This window comes from Mauremys reevesii, linkage group 2 (genome assembly GCF_016161935.1).
Source record: "Mauremys reevesii isolate NIE-2019 linkage group 2, ASM1616193v1, whole genome shotgun sequence".
NCBI lineage: Eukaryota > Metazoa > Chordata > Testudines > Geoemydidae > Mauremys > Mauremys reevesii.
In genome coordinates, this window is record NC_052624.1 from 223,396,820 (window position 1) to 223,421,735 (window position 24,916).

Sequence of the window (24,916 nt, forward strand, 5' to 3'; positions counted from 1 at the left end):
GTATCAGTGCTTTTAGATTCTTCTAGAACATGTAGTGAAAGTCTATCTTGTAGGTATTTTTAAGAGGAGGAGGTAAGGTAGAGAGAAGGGTGTGGTCACCTACTGCAAATAACTACAGCTCTTACTATGGCTCACAGTTAGGTCAGTGGTAATTTTGTTGAAATAAAAACTGCAGAACATCTAGGATGCTAAAAATGAAAAAATACTCCATAGCCAGAATATACAACATTGTCACTGCAAAGCTATTATAGAGGGTATCACTGGACAACGGGTACTCCACTCTTACCATATCCCCCATTACTTAAAATTCAATAACTGTACTACTGTCATTATTTTTCAATAACTACTGCAGTTAGTTTTAAAAATGGCATGAAGTGCAGTTTACACAAATCCCTGAAAATTAGCGCTTTGATACTACTGAAGATAGGGGCATAATCCTTTATTCTTTGTGCGCTCAGAACTCCCACTAAAACCAATGGTAGTTTTGGATGCAGAGGAACACTGGGCTAGGCTATATCAAGAAATCATGACAAAAGCATAATTCATAAGGTCTTTGAGGGGAGTGGCCCAAAATACTTCAGAAAGTGCTTCTACCTTCATGAGGACAACCTTCCCCCAGAGGTATGTTCCTCTGGAACTATGAAGCTGTACTCCTTAAACTTGTGAGAGCAACAGAGGCTTTCACAGAAACTGAGACAAGCCTTCAGAATTCATTACAAGAGGAGATAAGAAATTTTAGACTTAGCATTCCCACAGCTGCTACTAGAAACGGAGGAGGAGGGGCAAAAAGTGTGTAAGAGAGAGTTATAGAAGAGGAGGAAGGAGAGAGAAGGAAGACATTAATACCATAGCCCTGATTGCCTCAGGGGAAGTAGGTGAGAAAATTAGATCACAAACATATCTCTTAGGAGGCACTCAGATACTATGGAGATAGGTGCCAACAGAATTAGGTTTGGAAGGATTCCATTTTTATCGGTAAATGTTAACTTCACAGTCCACACACACAAATGAATGAAATAAAATTCTGTCAATAATAACATAAATGTACAGATAAGCAAAGAAAGAAAAATGCTGCCTGAGAACTTAAGAGTTTGATTTAAGGATATTTATTTTGTATATTTTGAAATGTGATGTTGACAATTTGGATCTTAATGGTTATAAAGTTTTAACATTATGAAGCTTAATGCCAACTGTCATTAAATAATTCTTGTCTGACCCCCCCACACACATAATTTCCACAACTGTGAAAATTTAAATTAATAAAAATCTAAAAAAAAAATACTTAAAATAAACATTGCTATGATCCATTAAAATTACTACCAAAAAAAATCAAATTCTCCCAAGCCTAATTATGATATACATATAGACATACATTTTCAGGGCATATGTTGAAATAATATTCTTTTCAGCGATTTCATATTGATCACATAATTTTGACTTCCATTAAAAAATCTGAATTATTAACATAAATGCTTTAGTTTGCTTTAACCCAGAATATCTATGTGTAACTTCATCATATCTTAATTAATGCATATTTGACCACTTACTAATTATTAACATTATTCTACCATTCTATGGTACAGAGAGATTAATATTTTGATGAAAATATAGGTTCTGAAGTGTTGTCAAAACAAAGAATATTGATCTTTTAAAAACACTGCTGTTAGTATATAAATCACAAAAAATGACTGACATTAATATGTGCCTTTTGTGCAAAAGCACTTTATTATGTACCTTTTTTGACAGTAATAGTATTTTATTATACTGTATGGCACCTTAACATACTCTACAGACAATTTTGTCAAACTGAGGTCTTTCATAAAAAAAGTTGTTGAGCAAAAGAAAATTAACTGTCTTCATTCAGTTTGATTTCAAACCCTGTCTGTTTTTTTTACAATTCTTTGTATAAATAAAAAGTTGAAAAGAGCTATTCTAATGTTAATTTGGATCAACCTTACAAACATATGATTTCAGGTTTCTAAAAGAGGCCCACTTGAGGGGGCTTTAAAATTGAACAAAAAGAGCCCTGGGGCTCTACAACTCACATTTAACCTACTTACATGAAAAAAGGAATTGCTTTGGTTAAGAATAAACTTCCACAAGCTCAGGTTCAAACCAAACATGCCAGCATATTAGTGAGGAAATGAAACAGCAAATAGTAACCCCTTTCATACTCGTAAAAGAATATTGTATTTATTTGAACTCTAAGGCAGAAATTCTCATTTTAATTAAATTGCATTTACTGAAATAACAACATTTTCATAATTAAGAAAAAATAACTCATTCTTTTTTAAGACCTAAAATATATGGAGAAAACATGTAATTGTGAGAATAAATCTGTCTAACTAATTTAGGACATGAGTCACAAAAAAAATGTTGGTTTGTTTTTTTGTGCTGGGACAGCCCATCCAATGCAACCACAGAAGCCCAAAGAAACTAACATTTGAGGTCTTGGAAAGCATGGAAACCAACATGTGATTTTTAAAATGTGTTTATTAAGTTTTTGGAGCTGTTTCCTCCCCCCCTTTCAGATTGAGGCTCTTTGCTATTACCACCGTTTCTTGCTTTCTATATATTTTGTTAAAGTGATAGGATATCATCATAGAGGAAAAATTCATTTGTCTCAGTCTGCTAAACAAAGAAGAGGATCAACAGAGAGCAGCAGAGATGTTTTGGTGGAGGGGCTGTATCACTCATGAATACCTCCTAGAAGACAGCAAACTGTCTGTTAAGAAACTGAGCTTGTCATCTTGTTTGGCCATGAGGTTTGACACCAGGCAGCAATTTCATAATGAACACAAGGGTAAGGAAGTAGATTTAAAGGAGGTAAAAACAGCTATGAATGAAAGAATAAAAACCTAACAATCCATGCATGAACTGCCCATGATCATTCACCTTAGGATAAAGCCCATGCCTGAATTCCAAGCCTGAATTCCCCAACATGGAGAGCAATGTATCAGATCAGTTTATGCATGTGTCCTTAATTAGTTTTAATACTTATTCAGAATACTTTTGAAATGAAAAAAAAATCAGAAAGGATACAGTAACACTTTCTATTGTACAAGCTCAACATCCAACTGCTTTATCATTTCTTCAATCTTATCCTTCACCAGGTCATTTAAATATATGGATATTTGGAAACAATAGTGCAGCTGCTGCTTGTTTGCACTGTTTCTAGAGTAACTTGGCAATTTAACTACTTAGCTGCTCAAAGATAGAGGTTAAAACATGGCAAAGCATATGGGACTTCAGGTTTTCACAATGCCATGTTCAACCTACATATTAACACAAACTAAAAAAAATCAGAGAGTACTCAAATCCTCTTACACTTAAATGTTTTAAATCTCCATTGGTAAATATTTGCTTTAGCAATTAATCTAATGGGTTTCAGATGTCATGTATTAGTAAAAAACTGTTATTTTCCCTAAAGCAACTGTGGTTCTTCGAGACGTGGTAGTCAGTGTGGATCCCACTGCAAGGATGCATGTGCTTCAAGAACACAAGCTCAGATTTTTTTATATATACGGACGCACATGCGCCCTGTGCCTCCTTGTGTTCCTGTGTGAGGGCATAAAGGGTGCAGCAGCCACAACCCTTCTTCAGTTCCCTTGCAATTCAAAGCCAATAATTTTGAGAACTCCAAATAGTGGGGGCAGAGGATAAGCCCTGGGATCAACACTGACAGCATCTCAAAGAACCATCATTACTACAGGTTGAGTGACCATTTTTTCTTCTTTATGTGTCAGTATGGATCTCACTGACCGTGACTAACAAGCAGTACTTTCTATGGGTGGTGAGAATAAGGAGTTTCAGCTGTGTCAGTGACTGGAGTATTGCTGGCTTGAACTTGGCATCTGCTCTGGCAGCCATGTCAAGGGCATAATGTTTAACAAAAATCAGTGGGGCTTGTTCCGTGTTGCAGCCTTGCAGAACAGAACATTTCTGAAGAAGGCAATAGATGCAACCTGTGCACTGGTGCCTTCACATTTGGAGGGAAAGACTCACTAGTCAGCTGATAACAGGTGGAAATGCATTGTGTGAGCCACCTGGAAATTCTCTGTGATGAACTGGCTTGACCTTTGGATGTAAACAGCCTGAAGGACTTTGTCCAACTAAGGTTAAACAGTAAAGCTCTGGATACATCCAGGGAACACACTTTCTCCTCTCCTGGCACAGAAAGAAGGAACTGAGAGAGGCTCATTACACAGCTACTCAAAAATGTCTAGTTTTACAGCATGTGGTGTATGCAAATCTACAGTGAGATTCACACTGAATTAGGCATTGTATATTACAAATCCTAAAGAAAACCCAAATTATCTATATACACATAAAAATGAAATATAAATGCATAAATCTGGGAATGAGCATACTTCAGATTCTCTGTGCAGCAAGTTGCTTCCCGTTTCCATCCACAGAAATTATCTGCTGGTTTGCTTCTTTTACTTATAATAGTCAGCACTAAAATCTAGGAAGCAATGCAAAATCCTGTGTTCATTCACTAAATACAGAAATTGTAAAAACATTTTGGTACATATAATATGACCTTTTTAGTCCTTGGTACGTGCATTTAACTCCCATTAAAATTAACATTAATGAGAGTTTGATGTGTGCATGGAAGGAAGAATGGACCCCAATGTACTGGAGGTAAAAGAAAAACAGCACAGGAAAAAAGACTTTGAGATGCCACAACCTGAAGTTACTTTCTTGTGTTAAATGTCTTTGTAACATAGCTCAATGTGTTATACTTCCCCCTCTGTGCCTGATCCACAGAGGATAAGTCTGTAACAGCTACCAGATACAGAGCCTGGCTCTTTAGCTCAATCCTTAGAGACTCTTGCTTCAGCTCTGGTGATCTGCAATTCACTCCCTGCCGATAGTCAAAATGGAGGCTGTCTCATCTTAACACTTTAGAGGTCTCTCTACACAGGCTAATTAGAAGTCTTAAGTTACTTAAGTATAGTTATAGGGCTCAATTGTGCCTTGTGTCCATAGTAAGGTGTGGAGTGGAGTCACACTGGGAGGCAGAACATTCCCAGGAACTCTTGGGAGCACAGAGACTGAGTGCCCCATACTATATCCCTTTATGGAGTGCAGCTTGTTTCCTATTACGTGGCCAATCAGCTCTGCTAAAGAGAGTGAAGTGGCATAGCTATGTTCCAGCCTCCTTTCTGACTTATTTGGGATGCTGGAGGTCTATGGTAGGAACAGTTCCAGTGATCTTCTGGGAGCAAGGACCACAGCTCCAATTGGTCCAGGCTGTGAAAGGATTTTGGGGGTCTATGCACCCTCTCCAGCACAACAGGACACCTGAATAAGGACTGGACAGAATCTGGCCCTCAGCGATTAATATATCTGACCCTTCAAGATCGAGTGAAAAGAATATTTTTATGGATTTCTTAGGATATTTTTTTTTCATTTTATATCAAGGAAGGGGTGAAAAAAAATCAATTTACATTTTGTGATTGATACACATCTCTTACCTGTTGTTAGTGCCTAGACACTATGCTGATGGCATACTATCAGTGCAGAGGGAATGAGAGCCAAGTTCTTAGTTGGGAAATTGAACTCATTAATCTTCTGACATTTTATTATATCTGCACATTTCTGTTAATTGTGCATGGAAAGAAGGCACAAAATTGCACACACAAGGATATGCACAGACCTCAGATTTCTGAAAATCATGCCCTCTCTCTCTCTCTCTGGCGTAAGAGCTGCAATAGTAGCTATTAGCCACATACACAATTAAGAAACATTTCATCCAGAAGGACCTTGCTTTCCTTCCATCAAGTGACTCACTCCTGAACAAGTAGGGCTGTTCTTGCTTACTTATTTCTGGGAAAAAGCACTGCTGGCTTTTTTGTAGCTATTGTTATTGCAGGAAGACTATTGTGAACAGATGGATCATGCACTATTCACTTCAAGTGAAAACTCTTGCTCAGTCTGGTACCTATTGATAAGTATTTTGACAGATATTTTCACTTTGGGCTCCATCAGCTGCAATACCCTTACTGACTTCAGCTCTTAAAATAGGTCATACAGGGGACAGGTTGTTTTTGAGACCTACCAGAATCTACTTTATCAGCTAGTATATGCAGACCCGAACTATTAAAATAGGCCTCTGTTTTTGAGTGATTCTCTTTTTGAATGCCAAACTTTAAACATACATGACACAATCTTCAGAAATGACCTGAATCAAACTGGGGATTGCGGGAGCACAGATGCACTGAAAAATATTTACAATTTGGCCTATCGCCTTTGGTAAGCAGTCATGGGAATTTAGATATATAGTTCTAGAGGGCTCCCATATTTTACCAATTAATGCAAAAGAGTCATGTTGAGATTTACAAGGAGGAAAAAAATATAACATCTGTGAAGCCCAAACTAAGTGCACTGTCCAGTACTTAACAAGATAACAAATTTGAAAAAGGCAAAACTTGTTTATAGCAAGCACGCACAATTTAATGAAGATCAGACATAGAGTCGTCCATTATACTTTACTTCTTTAACAGAGAGTTAAGTAGAGAGTTAAGGGGGAAAGATAGACAGAAAGATAACTGAGTGCTGGATATGTAATGATTTACTTGGCATTGGGGGAATAAAAGATACAAAATTCAGAATTTTTTAAAATATGGCCCTTTCCCTACAGATTTGAACTGACTACCTTTACAATATAAGACTCATACTTAATCCATGAGGCTATGCAGCCTAATCTACCCAAGGCCCTAGGTTATCATCTCTGTCCAGCTGGTCATTAATCCCCAGGAAATAATCTGCACCACAATTGTTATTGCTTAATTAAATGTAGTGATCCATTTGACACACAGAATAAAGAAAGAAGGAAGGAGCTCTACTAAAAAGATGACTCCTACAGAATTGGAACTCATTACACTTCATCCACTATATAACACAACACTTGGTTACAATAAATGTGTATTTCCAGATAATAAATTTCTTCAGAAATGTCTCGTTCTAAATGTAACAAAACCTTATACAAGTAATATACTAACTAAAAAATGGACATAATGGGTCAAATTGTGCCCTTTCTTACACCAATATGAACATGCATGGAAATTTCAGACAAATCAGGCATTACTTTACAGCTGATTTATTTTCTTATAAAATTCCCTGTAAATGTAGTGCTTGTAAAGATGCCACAATTACAGAACTGGACTATGAAGACCTCCCACTATTCACAAAGCAGGTACAACACTAGCTTGAAAGTTCAAACTTTCTTGCACAGACCTGGTAGGATTACCTCTAGCTCTGAGAGACAGGTTGGTCCCCATCCCCTTTAGGTTACTGACCTCACTGTGAAGTTGCCAACAAGAGGTGGCAATTGTGCTGATGATCATTGTTCTGATATGTACATCTGTCCATTAGGAACTTGACTGATATCACAAACTCATTTCACCAAAAATAACTGGACAAGGGCTACATTACCTCCTGCATCATACACACACCCCAACCCCCCAGATATTATGTAACTTCTATCAGAGTCCAGGACTGAACTGCTACAATGCATGTCACATTTATCAGTTGTTCTTTTTCCAATTCTATCATTATTTCATTGCAGTTCTTTCAAGTGCCATGAAGTATAAGTAACATTTTATGATTGTTCAAATGCTTTTTCCAGAAGGACCTTTATATAACAAGCCTATTTTCTAGTACAGTCCTTTCCTAGCATTTGTTGTGAATGTTATTTTCAATTACACTATTATTTTCAATTACACTAGCATTTGTTGTGAATGTTATTTTCAACTACACTCCAATTAATATTGGATAAATACTGCAATTATTTCATTTTTATTAGTATTATTGTTTGTTAAATAGTCATTAGGGCTTTCAAAACCCATATTCATTCTGGTAGAAATTATGTACTATTCTTTGTGAAAATCCTTCCCTTCAGCCTGAAGTACTCATATTAATGACAGTTGCCACATGAAATCCACATCAGCTGTATGTCAAACATGTGACAGGATCACTGGCATGCAAATTATTTTCCAAAAAAACATTTCTGTCCTAGGTCTCAGACTCTTGTTTAAAAAGGGTAAAATCTATAGTTTAAATAATAAACTGTTACAAACCCCATGTCACAAAAACTAGGCATACAGTAGCTGAAGTGTTTTTATACTCACTGGATGCTTTGTACATGAACTAGATAGAGAGAAAAAAATTTCTCTAATTTTTTCTAAATTTATAGTTCTACTAGTCATTATGTTCTTGATTCCCAATATGGAGTTCTGGAGAAGGAGAAAAAAATCTGGCAAACAGGAACACTGAAATGGTAATACTTGAAAGAAAAAGGAAAAAGGAGGTTTGATCACACTGTTCTCCATAAAAGTGTATAATGAAAACAGTTTGGGAGCCCAGACTTGTGAGTCAGTGGAGCTATGAGAATTTAGAACACCTGAGGATCCATCCCCTGCTGTACAATGCCTTCATAGAAACTTCTGTATTGCCAAAATGTGGTAAGGTAGCAATCCATTTTTAAAACAGTTGCAGAATAAACAGTTGTGCAAACCTCAAGCTAGACTTCATTCTTCTCTTGATTTTCACTGGTATAAACTTATTTAAATCCATGGAGACACGTGTGTTAAGCCTGCATAAAGCGAGAGAAGACTCAGGTCCATATACATAACCTATATCAAGCATGTTATTATCTTCTCTACCTTCAGCTACCCTTTTATACTGAATGGACTAAGAATGGTTTTAGGGTTGGAATTTTGGTTGATTCACTTTCCTCCTATTTGTAAAGTGGTGCACTACAACAGCCATGTACCGTAACTGAGAGTAGTTCACTTGTGCTCTGGGAAAACAGAATTAATAAGTCATAATGGTGTATGCAGAAGGGGTAATCATAATGACATTTTATTAAAAGAGCTAAAGGGCTAGATCCATGGGACGTACTGGCCGCTGCTTCCAGCAACTCCCATTGGCCTGGAGCAGCAAACCGCGGCCAGTGGGAGCCGCGATCGGCCGAACCTGCAGATGCGGCAGATAAACAAACCGGCCCGGCCTGCCAGGGGCTTTCCCTGAACAAGCGGCGGAACAAGTTTGGGAACCACTGGGCTAGATCATAGTATTTATGCCACTGCCGTAGATAGTGAGTGGTACAGAGCCACAACACCCCAAAAGGAGCACCAGGCAGACTGTGCCTCAAGCAAGCAGACCCTCATGTTGCTGTCCCATGCAGATAGTCAGGAGAGGGAGTTGGGTACAATCAGGTTGCTCTCTCCAGTACACCATCTCCTCTCCATAGAACAGTGCAGAGTGGGTCCATGACCCTGTCACCTCTCCACCTTACCTCATCCCTTCTTTGGCTTCCTGCCCCCTGGAAATTAGCATTTCCTGCACTCCTGATGCCATATGACCACAGCTGTGATCAGCTAATGGTCATGTTGAGCTAGAGTTACTTCAGTTTAAACTAGAGGGAGCTGCTGGCAGGGTGTTTTTCAGTAAGGGCCCTTCAACTCTTGGATTTGTTTCTTCCAGAGCCTGGATTTATTAACTTCCGAAGCATGCTGCAAAGCCCATCTTTTTCAAAATCATTTGGGAAATCGTTCCTAAGTAACGGGATTGTGGATGTTTGTTTGAACTAGATGGCATGGTGTGGTGATGTCTTATCTTTACTGAACAGTCAAAAACTGGATAACTGATTAATAGAATAACAATTGTGTATTAATGATTTTTTTAATTTTAAATTATTGATGTGTTTTTAAATAATGAAGGCTCCTTAGCACTTGAGAAAGAAATCAAAATGTATAAAATCAACTTACTTAAATAGGCATTCCAATCACTATTTCAATAGTTTACAGATAATGGTCCCAAATCCTGCATTGAGATCTACTCACACAGATCCTTCTGTCAGTCTCCAGTCCTACTGAAGACAACTGGACTTCTTATGGGCACAGAAGGCCACGCTAGCAGATCCCAAAGTAGCACTGGGCCCAGCAAACTTAATATTTCTAACTGCTAGACCTTTTTGCTTCAAGTATTTTACACTTGTCCCAATGTTCATTAAAGTAAAATATTCACTAATACCACGGTACTAATGCCTCTCCAAAGAATATTTTAAAGAATCATCAACTTAAAAAGAAAATCACATTGCATCTGAAATTTTTTAAACCTACTACACAGTTACCAGTAACACCCGAGATTACTGTAACTGAAAGAGATTAGAGAAAAATGTATTATGTATATTTTCCATTTTGTTTACTTTGTATATTTAACAGCACTTTGCATATAGTAAATTTCACTACTCTCCTTGTACAGTCATTTAATCAGTTTCCCTTGGTTTTTTTCTCTGGGTATTTTCACACAGTAGCGGAGGTGAGAAACACATTTTTCAAAATAGGAAAATGTGATTGCAAAAAAATCACAACAGTTGGCAAGAGAGACTATAGGGCAGGTGTACCACCTGAAGCTACTTTTCACTCATTTTTTTCACAATGAGTAGGTTACATGCTGAGAGTGTCCCTTTGTCATTTCAGGAGTATGATTTGCAGCTTGAAACGTATGCAAAAAAAATTAAAATGAGAGCAGTTGTTATGTTTGTTTGGAAATCCACACCAATACAGCTATTTGCTGAAGTGAACTAGATCTGCATTACCAAAGTACTAAACAGTACAATATATTAAGGATCCAATCAATCCAACTCCCTCTAAAATCAATGGCAGTCTTTCCACTGATTTCAAAGGGAGTCAGATCAGCCTCAAAGAAACCTTAATGAATGTATTCTCCCCACCCCCACTCCTGCTTTCCTCTCAAGAAAAAAAAAAACCACCACTGAACTCTGCTCTTGTCTTTTGGTTCAACATCATGTCTCTCCCCTCCCTTCTCCTCCTGCAATAAATATTCTCTCTCTATCCCTGTTACTGACAATAATGTAAGTGAACTCTGCACCACATACATCTGTCATTATTAATGACCATGGTGGAGAGGCGCGATAGCTCACTCTTTTAAGAACCAAAAGGGCAAAATGCTTCAGAATTTTCCATTCACATTTTCTTTTTTCAACAGACTTGCTTGGTGACTTTCCAAAGTCACGAGCATGACTCAAAGAAGAAAAATCTCTGAATGTTTAACCTTTACATAGATAATTATTTTTTAAACAGAGGACATTTGCTACTTTAAAACTCTCATTGTCATGCAATAACACTATGCTCAGTATCTCATAGATTACAACAGACATAAACCTATGTCTTAGTAAACATGGAAAAGAAATTTTGTTGTAAGAACCATTACATTTCTTTTGCCCAAAGGGTTAAGATAACTGTAATTATTACTAAAACAAAGAATATTTTCTTTGCAAATATTATTTTCACGTGATTAGTTTTCCAGAAAGTACAAAACCATATCTAAAGTAAATAAAAAAATTGTTGCCAGAAAGCATGAGCTTGGAACACTTGTACAATACCATGCACTCACTCAGAATAGTTGTCCCAGGCCCTCTACCACTGTTGGTGGTAATGGTTGGTTGCTTGAAAGTTTTTAAACTAAGATCTGGATAAACTGGTGGAGTATTTAATGTTTTAAGCCAGTGAGAACAAGAAGCAAAATGTATACAAGTTGCAGCAGTTCAGGTGGTCCTACTAATTCTATACTACAGTACAATGACTTCCATTTGTGAGTTATCCAGAAGCCCTTGCTCCCAGCAATGTTGCTAGACACCAAAGGTTAGGTGCTTCCAGTCTTCCAGAATATACCTGTGCACTCCATTGTTTATAATATGTGCTGTGGGAGGACAAACCAAAATGGTTCTGTTAGCACTAGTGTTGCTGTTTGGATTTGCTAAAGGAACAGCATTGCAGAGGCAAGTTATGATTCAAAGTATCCATGTCCCTACAACAGTTTAACATAACATAAACAGAGCCAAAGGTCGCAAACTTCCTTTTTTTTCTACCATGTTTATATTATAAGCATGTTTATATTATAAACTGAAATAAACTTGTAGTGTAAATTATGCTGATCTCAACAAGACTACATAATAATTATCCAGTAATTAAACCAGATTTCTTTACCTAAAAGTACTTAAGAGCAAAATGCTACTGGTTATGTTGATAATGGCAAATGCCCACAAAGGACCCATAAATGCTAGTCACTTATGAGGCAACAATGACATTCTACTCTGTTTTTCCAAGTCCATACTACTTCATAGACACATTATTTTATTTGTAAACAGCTCATAGGTTATAATTTTATGTTCACACTCCACATAAGCTACATACTGTAAATATCTGTCATTTTTCTTTAGCATTTATGTTGATAAAAGTTGTCATGAAGGTTATTTGACTTACTGGAAATAGGCTTTTCCACAACACAAATTTTAAGATTTAAAAATTTTTGGGAGGCCTCTGTTAAAATCATTAATATGTTCTGCTAAGTCTCCCTTGTCTTCACTCAGCTTCCTTACAGTGTTTAAGCAGTTTTATTGACGTGAAATTCTGGAAATGTCAGCTTTTGGCAGTGTTGCAATCTACAACTCTTAGTAGCAGTTATCTCAGAAACCATAAGAAAATATTTTATGGGAGCAATTTTGTCTTTCAGCAAAGCTTTAGAAAACGATGTGATAAGCACAAGCCCTGCACAGGGATCAAACAAGCAAACAAACAAAAACCATGCAGATTCTCCAGATCATCTGTAAGTAAAACTTTTTAACCAGTTGAATTCTTCGGTGACTGCCCAGTTTGCATTCAAGTCTACATTTCAAAGATCTGTAAATTCTAAAACCACTGTTGTGTTTTGGACAGCAAGGAGAGACAATACCATGGGAAAAGAGTTAAGCAGCTCTCCCAGAGTATGTTGCCTCAGATATCTTCACTCACACGAATTCTGATTTAGGAGGTAGGTGCTATATAACTACAGTCACTAGCTTGGATCTGGCCCCAGACTTCCTCTAATCAGCAGGCCTTGTACTTTAGTATGCATTCAGACAGGCCTTCCCAAGGGGCTTACCTCTATAATTTATCTCTAAGGAAACTGATCTCCCTGCTTTGTATGAATGAAATACAGAAACTTCTTGCATCTCACCAGCTTGTCAATTTCAAATGTTGTTGCTACTGGATATTGAGGAGTTGTGGTTAAGATTCAGATAGATGGCAACATAGCATAATCTACTTTCATGCTGCAGCACTGCCAGGTTAGTCCAATATCAACATTTATAGCCTTCTATAGCAGAGAAGGAAGATGTGTTTATTTTATTTAGTGTTGTTGTACAATCTGTTTTCTTTTAGGCTTTTTCTGTTGTCTGTCTTAATTGGCTTTTCTCCACAGTGTGCTAAAGGATGTAAGAGTCTTATTTAATTTTCAAGCCACTAAAACTGAAAAAGAACTATCAATAAATATTACAGGAACATAAAATCATTCATTTCATGAAACAGTTCTGAAACAAATTAGTGTGAATCACTTTATCCTTAAGACTGCAAAAAAACCCTGGTACTAAACACTCAATATTATCAGCTAAGCAAATTGGCCCAGGTCAAATGAGCAAATTTAAAAAATGAAATCACTACATTTTCTCAGCTTGATGGCTTAGTAATAAATAATGTGCTCCTATTCAATCTGTACATTAAGTCTTTTATGTGGCCTTAAGGCACTCTCTTATGGCTGTGCCCATTACAGTGTAGCCATAGAAACTGACACATTTATTTCTTGGATTAGTGTGCCATTGAAAATATTAATATAATGCAGTAAATGGGGATTTAATCTAATCTACTGATGGTAGGATGAAGTTAGTAAAAGGTTGTGTGCTCTTACAGTGGGAAGAAAGATTATATCTGTAGAGTACAGCTTGTTACTGGTTAGAAATATCAGCTAAACAACCTATGACATTTCACACACTTTCTACATTTAAATAGATTCTATGCAATATGACATATAAGTATCTCCAGTGAGTCTACATCACATTCTAAGAGTTACTCCCAAACCTAAAGTGTCAAAAATGAAAGCCACTGATGAAGATGTTCAGTAAATGTGTTCAAAAAAGTACAAATGAAACACCACCCTTTCCTGCAAGTACATAAAGCTGTACTTCATGGAAATGTCAAGTCTACAATAATATTGCAACAAACATTTTAGTGGCATTCCGTGAATACTTTTATATTAAAATTTGTGTTAAAAAAAAGCAAGAATTTACATTTAAAAAAATTAATGTAATCTTAATTGCAAGAAGCAGGCATGATCTGTGGTTTTGTTAATTTGCAGATCCATACCAGATGTCCATAAATATTAGGGTTCCCATTTCCGTAGATCATATTTGACTCAGGCTCCTCATAATAATTCATAGTACTCAAGTTCTAACTACTTTTACACTGCAGAATACTACATAAATTCAGAAGATATATTCTGACAGATGAAGCATTATTGAAAAGCAAAGTACAGCACTTTGTCCTTGAAATGTTAACATGTAATGCCATAAAGTATTCAAATAATAATTTACTCAGTCTTTCAGGGTAATTAATTAAAACGCTCTAGGTGTTAGAGAAAATCACCTTGAGCTTATAAAATTGGAAAGCCTCCCCATTCCCTCTCTGCATGCAAGCTGCTACAATGGACTTACTACATGCTTTCCTAGTTATGGTTTTTGATTTCAGCAGATAATAAATAGCCAGGATCTAATTTTGCCATGTCAAAACCGATTATGTTTCACAAGAAAAGGTGGAGTGCTCACCTACCAGATGAAGGTGAAACATAAAACCACTTTTATTTATGTGATGTGTCCAAATTCAACTCAACCTGGCACTAGGTACTGGGAGTATGTAGACTTTAACTGTCATGTGAATTTATGTACCCCTGGAAAATGTCAAATATAAACATAAATTTAATCAAAGGAATGGAATCCTTTATTATCAAAGATATAAACACCATTTTTGACAACTAATCTTAATGTGTTTTTCACTGTTTTTCAAAAGAAAGAAAGAAAGAAAGAAAGATATTGCTGATGAAATTATTTTAAGCATGTCCTCGTCAAATTATTAATGGTGATGTTCCAAAAGGAATTTCTGTTGTATAATAATATCATTGCATACAGACATCATAGTTCCTGTTTCCATTCATTTCAGTGGGATAAAACAGAAGGCTTACAACAACAGATAAACAAGCACCATGTATTATTCTGCAGTTCTCCTCAGTTGGGTAGTCTTTGGACAGCATTTTAATGGCTGCAAAAAAAATTGCACATGATGAATAAGGATGCCATTCTCAATTAACATGGACAAAGGATCATAGCCATATTTGGAAAATGAGGTAGCTGTGGCATAAGAAAAGCAGGAGTATTCACAGACATTGCCACATACATCACTGCCCGCAAATGAAAACAAGTTAATGACATTTTTGTACACTTGCCCAACTACATGACTACACATTAGCCCCAAATTAAATAGCACAATGATTATATCTTGCATTTTCTAAAAATAGTGTTATTAATTTATGCAGCACTAAATATGGATACTCCCAGAATATAAATAAATTATGAGTACTGAACTAAAGTAGCCGGAGTTACAAAATGTACTGTCTTCATTAAATGTATCTCAAACAGTTCTAGAAATATGTTTCTCTTTACATAGATCCACTCCAAATCACGATCACAAAGGGGAAAATCACCCCCGTCACAGGGCATAATCACCACAGACACGGCATTACCAACCCACCCAGTTATCCCTGCCACCCTGTGGCAGCACCCAGCTATCCCTAGACAGTGTCCAGTTCCCTCTGACATCTCAGCAAACCCGAACCTCCTCCACCACATATCAACACAAGCACCCCAGCCCCAGACATCTTGGCACCAACCTGTCCACCTAATTCAGCAAACCCACACGCCATTCAGCACCCCCTGGCCAGTGCAGTTCCATTGCGCACGGGGAGGGCAAGATCCATACTCTATGGAAATTCAGCATACAGCGGCGGCTGGGGCAGAGTAGTGGATGGGTGGGGCCAAGAAATCTCTGAATAAAAGGATTTGACAATCATTCAGTCAATGGGGACTGCTACCTATGATGGGGTGAACTTCTGTCACCTGCCAGAAAATTAAAACAAAAAACAAAAAACATTAGAGCTTGCTGCACCTGTGGAGTGATTAACGCACTGCCTCTCCAGCATACAGGGCTCAGTTAGCTAAGGACCCATTAGGCACCAGGGCCTTATAAGGAGCTGAGCAAGCTCAGTTGGTGGAAGAAGGCCCATGAGAGAGAAGATAGGGAGTTTGTTCTTGTTGGCCTGACGTAGGCAGACTTAGGAAACTACAGAAACAGAACTGATCCCTGCAATGGCTTCTGGAAAGGGGGCAAGATCTGAGGATCAGCGTTTCAGAAGGAGAACAGTTGAACAGATGAGAACCACAGTAGAAAAGCTGAGGAAAACCAGGAGGGTGGAAGATCACATCTCCAAGAGATAAAAGGCCTGGGGAGTCAGTGTTCTAATAAGAATAAAAAGGAATATGAGTGGAGCCCAAGAAGGGTGAAGGACTTCTGTTTTGGTTAATTTGGGAGTATTATTAAAGATGAGCTTTACTTTGGGACTCTGGATACCCTGGAAGGATTTGGACTTTGTGACTTGGCTGGAGGGCTGAGCCACAGATATAATGTGACATTATACATGGACACTAAGAGGTGCTTTAAGGATGAGTGTGCCCCATCACACTATCACCAATAGGAGTTACTGCAATCTAGAAGATGCAGTAATGCCAACTACCAATTCTGGGTGCCGTTCCACAGTGGAAAATTCCTTCCTCGCTTCCTTCCTCCACCCCACATAGAGGACCTCTGCAACTTGGTGTAAGGTACAGAATTTGGCCTAAATACCAAAAACCAAACACAGAGCAGATTGGAAAGGGGCATTTAGTGGCAATGCTTCCATGTCATCTTTTATTGGGGTTTCATGACACAAAAATCTAGCTTTTTTAAAACCCCTTGAAAGCAATCAGTATAGCTTTTCTTTTACAAATCTAAGTTTCTCATTTAAACACTAGTACTAAAGTAGCTTTCTGAAGGCTTTCAAAACTATGAAATTGACATCCCATTTTGCTGACTCAGAGTTCTGTTTCTATCACAGTTATAGAATCATAGAATCATAGAATCTCAGGGTTGGAAGGGACCTCAGGAGCTCATCTAGTCCAACCCCCTGCTCAAAGCAGGACCAAACCCAACTAAATCATCCCAGCCAGGGCTTTGTCAAGCCTGACCTTAAAAACCTCTAAGGAAGGAGATTCCACTACCTCCCTAGGTAACCCATTCCAGTTCTTCACCACCCTACTAGTGAAAAAGTTTTTCCTAATATCCAGCCTAAACCTCCCCCTCTGCAACTTGAGACCATTACTCCTTGTTCTGTCATCTTCTACCACTGAGAACAGTCTAGATCCATCCTCTTTGGAACCCCCTTTCAGGTAGTTGAAAGCAGCTATCAAATCCCCCCTCATTCTTCTCTTCTGCAGACTAAACAATCCCAGTTCCCTCAGCCTCTCCTCATAAGTCATGTGCTCCAGCCCCCTAATCATTTTTGTTGCCCTCCGCTGGACTCTCTCCAATTTATCCACATCCTTCTTGTAGTGTGGGGCCCAAAACTGGACACAGTACTCCAAATGAGGCCTCACCAGTGCTGAATAGAGGGGAATGATCACATCTCTTGATCTGCTGGAAATGCCCCTACTTATACAACCCAAAATGCCATTAGCCTTCTTGGCAACAAGGGCACACTGTTGACTCATATTCAGCTTTTCGTCCACCGTAACCCCTAGGTCCTTTTCTGCAGAACTGCTGCCCAGCCATTCGGTCCCTAGTCTGTAGCAGTGCATGGGATTCTTCCGTCCTAAGTGCAGGACTCTGCACTTGTCCTTGTTGAACCTCATCATATTTCTTTTGGCCCAATCCTCTAATTTGTCTAGGTCCCTCTGTATCCTATCCCTACCCTCCAGCATATCAACCACTCCTCCCAGTTTAGTGTCATCTGCAAACTTGCTAAGGGTGCAGTCCACACCATCCTCCAGATCGTTAATGAAGATATTGAATAAAATCGGCCCCAGCACCGACCCTTGGGGCACTCCACTTGATACCGGCTGCCAACTAGACATGGAACCATTGATCACTACCCGTTGAGCCCGACCATCTAGCCAGTTTTCTATCCACCTTACCGTCCATTCATCCAGCCCATACTTCTTTAACTTGCTGGCAAGAATACTGTGGGAGACTGTATCAAAAGCTTTGCTAAAGTCCAGAAATAGTACATCCACTGCTTTCCCCTCATCCACAGAGCCGGTTATCTCGTCATAGAGGGCAATTAGGTTAGTCAGGCATGACTTGCCCTTGGTGAATCCATGCTGACTGTTCCTGATCACTTTCCCCTCCTTTAAGTGGTTCAGGATTGATTCCTTGAGGAACTGTTCCATGATTTTTCCAGGGACTGAGGTGAGACTGACTGGCCTGTAGTTCCCTGGATCTTCCTTCTTCCCTTTTTTAAAGATGGGTACTACATTAGCTTTTTTCCAGTCATCCGGGACCTCCCCCGATCGCCATGATTTTTCAAAGATAATGGCCAATGGCTCTGCAATCTCATCGGCCAACTCCTTTAGCACCCTCGGATGCAGCGCATCCGGCCCCATGGACTTGTGCTTGTCCAGCTTTCCTAAATAGCCCCGAACTACTTCTTTCCCCCAAAGAGAGCTGGTCACCTCCTCCCCATACCGTGCTGCAGAGTGCAGCTGTCTGGGAGCTGACCTTGTCTGTGAAGACAGAGGCAAAAAAAGCATTGAGTACACTAGCTTTCTCCACATCCTCTGTCACTAGGTTCCCTCCCTCATTCAGCAATCGACAGACAAACTCTGAAGGATACCACTATTAAACTTACACCTTTTTACTTACATGTAGATATATATTTTTAAAAACCCTCTTTGTCCTATTGGCTATTATTTGTCCCAATTCAAACAAGTTTTAAATAGGACACATTTTATTTGTATAACATAAAATGTTTTGGTTGTTATCTGATATCTATTCCATATAAGTCTTACATTTACATGGTATATGAATTTCCACTTGGCTAGGATCAGTTTTTCAGATACTGGACTAGTCAGTCTCATCTAAACAGTTAATAATTTAAATGTATGGCTCCTTCATTGATTTAAAAAAGATATTACATTATGTTGCATCTATTTATCTGAATATACTGAAATATCACACCAATGAAAGATTATTCACAGTTCAGTTGTGGCTTATATAGACTGTCTACGAATTTGGCTTCCAGGTCAATTGTTCATAGACTTCAATTGTATTAATATGTGTTACATACAAGCAAGCATATCACACACAAAATATAACTACTCAAATGTGTGTATGTGTAACTTGATTGCAGTCCACAAGTTGTTTTAAAAATGCATCCTATCTTTCTGGAGTGAAGGGCTAAAGGGAAACATATTCCCCCCATTCCTTTATGAGGATATTAATGACTATATAAATCTCTCTCTACAGGAAAGTGATCTAGTCTGAGCATCACCTGAGCTCAGTCAGGAATTTAAACCCAAGATATATGCAAGTGCACAAAAATTACATTATATCCTAAGTATGAAAAAGATAGTTTTAAAAAATTGAAAGTATAAATGTGTACAAGCAAAATCCATGACTAAAATCCATCATTAACATACAATACACTGACAAGTAAAAGGGGCACAGAGTTGTTCAAATCCATAAAATAAATGCAAATATAGACACTCAGAGCTGAGAAACCAACAGTTTCTCAGAGCCATTCCAGCCTCTAGGTAGATAAATATTTCCCTGCTAGCCAGACAGACAGACCTCTCTCCCTCAGACTCTCAGACCCTTTCTGCATTTGCACATTGGTTCCTGGAGCACTTTTAAACTATTTCAAGCTAAAATGGCTGATTAGCCAGCAAGTACACATGAGGCCAAACCATGCTAAATACATTTTTAAACTCTGTCAAGCTCTTACTATCCAAGGAAAGTATCAGAGGGGTAGCCGTGTTAGCAGGGGCGGCTCTACAGTTTTGGCCGCCCCAAGCAGTCATGCGCGGGAGGTGCCCCGGAGCCGCGGGAGCAGCGGACCTCCCGCGGGCATGACTGCAGAGGGTCCGCTGGTCCCGCGTGGCCCGGCTGGACCCCCCGCGGCTGCAGACGGTTCGCGGATCCCGCGGCTCCGCTTGAGCTGCCGCAGTCATGCCTGCGGGAGGTCCAGCCGAGCCGCGGGACGAGCGCTCCCTCCGCAGTCATGCCTGCGGCAGGTCCGGTTGTCCCGGGGCTCCGGTGGACCTCCCGCAGGCATGACTGCGGCAGGTCCGCCGGCGCAGCCTGCCGCCCCCTAGATTTGGCCGCCCTAGGCACCAGCTTGTTTTGCTGGTGCCTAGAGCCGCCCCTGCGTGTTAGTCTGGTTCTGTAGAAGCAGCAAAGAATCCTGTGGCACCTTATAGACTAACAGATGTTTTGCAGCATGAGCTTTCGTGGGTGAATACCCACTTCTTTGGATGCAAGCAGTGATCCAAGGAAAGTGATCCATTGCTGAAAGGCTGATTGCCATGGCTCCCCTTCAACTAATCCATTTCCAACATTAATATCTAGTATGGACAAGACAAAATACTTACATTAAAGTACTGGACATAGTAAAGTTTTGTCTGCACAGGGAATTTTTGGAAAATCTTCGGCTGTTGCAATACCTATATTGACCACATTCTGAAGCAAAAAAACTGCTTCAAGAAATAGGTTAAGAGGCAAACATGGACACGGCCCATCTATATGGAGTTAAGTCATTTGCAAATGCCTTCCACCAAAGTGCAAGATTCCAAATGAGAAATGGATTTAGAAAAGATATAGATAACTTAAAAAATAATGAATAACAACACTTGTAGATGTTGCATAATGCACCCATGTGCACTGCAATATGAATCACAGACATAACATCAGCTCTGGAAGATTTACATGTTTCCTGTTGTGCAGGATAGAGAAGAGATGTAGTCAGGGAAAGTGGTGGGAATGTTTCACCTAAAGCAACATTCCCATGCGTGCTGCTTGCCCTTGAACCCCAGAAGTGCTCTGCCAACTATTAGCAGTATATTGAATGAACTTACTGGCAGTGGACCTGTGAGGAAGCTAGCAGCGAATAACAGGGCCTTCCCATCCTATAGTGACAGCCAGGATGATCAGACCAAGGTGGTCATTCTGGCCGTGCTCCCCTAAACTTTTAGCACCAGGTTGGTGAGCCAGGGTAGAGGAGATCAATAGATGCATTTGTCACATTCTTACCAATTCTTCAGAATCCTGTGATCCTCTAAATTTCTAAAAAGGAATCATAATGCCACTATATAAATCCATGGTATGACTACACATTGAATACTGTGTACAGTTCTGGTCACCCCATCTCAAAAAAAGATATATTAGAACTGGAAAAGGTATAGAGAAAGAGCAACAAAAATGATCAGGGGAATGGAAAAACTTCCATATGAGGAGAGATTATAAAGATTGGCACTGTTCAGTTTAGAAAAGAGGCGACTAAGGCAGGAGGATATGATAGATGTCTATAAAATCATAAGTGGTGTGGAGAAAGTGAATAAAGGAAGTATTATTTACCCCTTCACATAATAGAAGAACCAGGGTCTCCCAATGGAATTTATAGGCAGCAGGTTTAAAAACAAACATAAGGAAATACTTCACACAACACATCATCAACCTATGGAACTCATTGCCAGTGGATGTTGTGAAGGCCAAAAGTATAAAGGGTTTCAAAAAGAATTAGGTAAATTCATGGAGAATAGGTCCTTCAAAGGCTATTAGACAAGATGGTCAGGAATGGAAACTCACACTCTGGGTTTCCCTAAATCTCTCACTGCCAGAAGCTGGAGCTGTACAACAGGGGATGGATCACTTGATAAATTACCCTGTTCTGTTCATTCCCTCTGAAGCATCTGGCACTGTCCACTGTCAGAAGACAGGATACTGGCTAGATGGACCATTGGTCTGACCCACTGTGGCCATTCTTATGTTCTGGGTGAAGATGAAGCATGGAAATCTTAACACAGAAAGAGAAGTTTTGAGGAAGGTTATAGAGGGAGGTAAGTCTCAAATGAAACTTAACCATAGCTTTAACTGCATAAGAGCTGGCTAACAAATGTGCTATTGTATTTAAGATAAGATAGGTAAGTAAAAGTTTTTATATTTGCATTAGATGTCTACTTAAATCTGCTGGGAGGAAAAACAGTTCTTCTTCCATCTGAGGAGATAACATATTCAATATGCTTAATAAAAGGTCTTTAGCTGCCAATATGTTTAAAATGCAATAATCCTGCAAATTAAGGGCCAGATGTGTCATTTGTTAATATAAGAAATGTGTAGGGTATTTGGAGTGAAGAAAGATTATGTACATCTTTATTTAAGAACTGAAGGTATTCAAGAGGGGGCTATGTAGCTGACATGCGCCCTAATCCCTCAGTCCTTAAATATGACAAAACTCTACCTTGACATCAATGGGAGTTTTGCCTAGGTAAGGGCTGCAGGCTGCAGACTCTCTAAATGTCAAAGCACCGATAAGGGCAAGAGAACTGTTATTTTTGTAACACAAAAGAGAGGTTCTGGAGATGTCATTACATTTAAATGTACTCTGGTATTGCATTCTGCTTTTCCATCTCAGCAGATACTGTTCCAAGATGGACATAGCGCAGAGCACAGTACTTTACATTAAATGCAGTTATAAGCAAGACCAGCAACCTTGGAGTGACTCATTCATAGGAGCAATTCATAGGTTACACTGGGTATGAAAGGCAATTTCAGAGTACCGCAGGAAGAAATGGAGTTTTATAACAGAGGTGATACCAACTAATTTAGAGATACAGATACATACACTACAGGATACAAGCTGTACACTGCACATGCTTTTTTTTAGACAGAAAAGAAGTGTCCTTTACATATAGATCCCTACTTCTGAAAATACTCAAGTCTAATTCTGTCCAGTACTAAAATGAATTAATTTAGGGTTATTATTATAAATGCTGAAACATATTAAAAATTCAACACCAAAGAGAGGGGAGCTTTATATTTGTGCTGCATTGGATTTTAACACAAGATGCTAAGAACCGGAAAATGTACTGAGAAAAGCTGCTGACAGCCATCAAGTGGTGTACGTAAAATGTAATAAGAGTTTTAGAACTATATTTCAACCCATATAATAAAGCACTGTGAAGGTGTAATTGCTGTCATTGTTCCAAACCTTATTAAAGAACAAAATGGTAAGAAAATATGAGATTTGTTGAATTATTATTTAAACAATTTTTGCCATAATTCTGTCATCTGTAACATACATTGCTTTGTCATGAAAATATAAAATATAATGGAGTTCACCTTTTAAAATCTATTGTGACAGACTTCTACTAAATAACAGCAATTACTTCTACTAAATTGGCTTCTCCTACAAATGAATTGCATAAAAATTGATTCCATGAAATGTTGTTATAATCTAAAAATTAAACCCATAAAAGCAAGAAAATTCAGAGTTAAGCTGAAACTTCATTCTTAGCCCACCCAAAAGTGTTTAGATACTGCAGGACTTGCCAAAGAATGGATAATCCTTCATACAACATGTGCTGCAGTAACTAGAAAGTTTCAAGTTAATGATGGAATTCCAGCCTTAATTCTGACTTTTCTTGCTTTTGTGGGTTTAAAGAGGCTTTCTAACATTATTTCAAACATTTCCACTTTGTGTTTAATTTCCTTAGGGTCGTCTTCTTCAATGCTTAGCCGAACAGTTGTCTGTAGTGATTGTTCGACATTTGGTCCGTTCCAATGCAGTCACAAGGGCTTGACGGCCGAAGAGTCCAACATCGGAACAGACTTGAAGAATCCATGTAATAGGGGGTCTGCCTCTGAGGTGCCTCCACCCCTCGGTAGAATTTTATTCCGGATGTTACAACCCACTTGGAGAATGGCATTTGCTGGAACGTCTTGTGTCATTCTCCTGACATGTCCAAAAAGGGTAAGGTGCCATCAGTGGACAATGGCCCCGATAGTCCCCCCCAAAACTCAATCCAGCAGAATACATTTGCTACCTTCTTATTCCTACAGTCAGATAATGGGCCTGCAGCACACTGATCTATTATACAGGCAGAGAAGGCGGCAACAACAACAAAAATTAAGCCTCTGTAATAGGAAGTTGTGGACTGGCAAAGTGGAAGGAGAACCCATGTAAATGAGCTCTCTGCTGCCTGTGCTCCATAATTCTGAATTCTTAATTGATCTTCCCCCCTTTGAGGTGCTCGGGAACATGATGTATTGGACTATGGAGTAGGGTTGAAATAATATAGTTGAGGGAGAGATGTCACCTAGCCTAGGGGCAGAAAACTAGGGGGTGAAGGGACTCTTACCTTAGAGCAGGGGATATCTCTGGATAAACAGTCCAAGCAGTGTGACTGAAGGCCTTCTCCTCCTCAACTGCTTTTGTGTTAAAGGATCACTCTCCAAAACCCAACACAAACACACACTGCTGGGGTGGCCTGGGGATTAATCTCCCTCCATGATCTACTTTTGGAGGTCACTTTTCCATCCTCTCTGTGGATGACCTCAGAAATGGAACTGTCACAAAAGGATTCTCTGATAGCTCCTTTGATGTTCCATAATGACTTCTGTACATGTACATTTATGAAACTTTTGAAATAACTCAACCTGACTGACATCAATAGCTGTACTATCATGTAAATCTGAACTTGGCTACTTTTCTGGACTGGAACATTGGCCCTGTAGGGCATTATGTCTCCTTTGGAGCTACAGTGTTCTGGATCAGTCTCAAGAACTGAGTCACTACAAAGTTAACATGGACATGTACCTTAAAAATTACAGGTGGGGCGATAACTTCTTATGATGAATAGCTGACTTTCAAAAGTCAAGATAGCAAAGGATCCCATGCCCACTTTTTTAATTAACTGTCAAATTTTCATATTTTT

At 38.9% G+C, this 24,916-nt stretch overlaps 1 protein-coding gene across 1 annotated transcript in view; it reads right to left on the reverse strand.

The window, feature by feature from the left end:
• TOX (thymocyte selection associated high mobility group box) overlaps positions 1 to 24,916 on the reverse strand; it is a 275,138-nt gene that overhangs the window by 235,281 nt on the left and 14,941 nt on the right. The window lies entirely within an intron of this gene.